Genomic DNA, 907 nt, shown 5'->3' with positions numbered 1-907 from the left:
GCCCGCCCCGCCCGCCCCGCCGCTCGTCCGAGACAAGGAGAGTGCCCCTGGGCATGGCCGCCTGTTTAGACGGCCAGGGAGGGCAGTTTCCAGAGGCCAGCCCACAGACGGAGATCGGAGGAGACGGCCTGCCCCCGGGCCATGCGGCGCAGCGAGCGGAGGGCGCGGGGGGAGGGAGGGGAGGGGTTGGCGGGCACCTGCCAGCCAGGGCGTTGGCATCTCGCGGCCCCGCCTCCCCAGGCCTCCCACAGCTCACGGGTGCCCAAGGCCACAGTCGGCGAGGTGCCTGGGCACCGTGGCCCTGCGCCAGCGTCCACGCCGTTCCGTGACAGCTGAGGACAGGCCTGCAGGGGAGCTCTGTGGCGCCACGGCCACCTGTCATGGTCTGTGGGAGGAAGGGCTCTGGGGACCAAGACGGCGAAGGCCCTCCGAGAGACCGACGGCTCCGACTCCTGCTCCTCGGAGACCAGGGGAGTCCGTCCGGGCATGCGGACCCGCGAGGGCCCCGGTCCCACGAGCCTACTCCACACGAGTGGCCGACAGCGGGAGGCAGCCGGCGGTTCTGTCGTTCCGTCCGCCCTCCTCCGTCTTCCATCTGTCCATCCTGGCTCCACCCCTCGTCCTCCACCCCCACCTGTGTGTCCCCCCGTCCATCTTTCTGTCTCCAGCCCTTCCTCTCCCCCTCAGACCAGCTGTGGGGCCACCCCTGCCACCGATGGCGACATGACAGACTGACCCGGCCCAGGCTGGGAGCACCTTCCAGCCCACACAGCCCAAACCACCTGTCGAGAATCGCGAGCTGCACAACCGCGGATAGGCAGAGGGTGTTTACGGCTGGGGTTGGGCTGTTGTCACCAGTGCGGATCCCCACTACACCCCACAGCCATGGGGCTCGGTGTGGCCAGGG

At 70.2% G+C, this 907-nt stretch overlaps 1 protein-coding gene across 1 annotated transcript in view; it reads right to left on the bottom strand.

The window, feature by feature from the left end:
• CDH4 (cadherin 4) overlaps positions 1-907 on the bottom strand; it is a 397,589-nt gene that overhangs the window by 31,863 nt on the left and 364,819 nt on the right. The window lies entirely within an intron of this gene.

This window comes from Tupaia chinensis, unplaced genomic scaffold, assembly GCF_000334495.1.
Source record: "Tupaia chinensis unplaced genomic scaffold, TupChi_1.0 Scaffold000558_1, whole genome shotgun sequence".
Lineage (NCBI taxonomy): Eukaryota > Metazoa > Chordata > Mammalia > Scandentia > Tupaiidae > Tupaia > Tupaia belangeri.
Note: the sequence above shows the minus strand (reverse complement) of the source record. Positions and strands in the feature narration are given on the sequence as shown.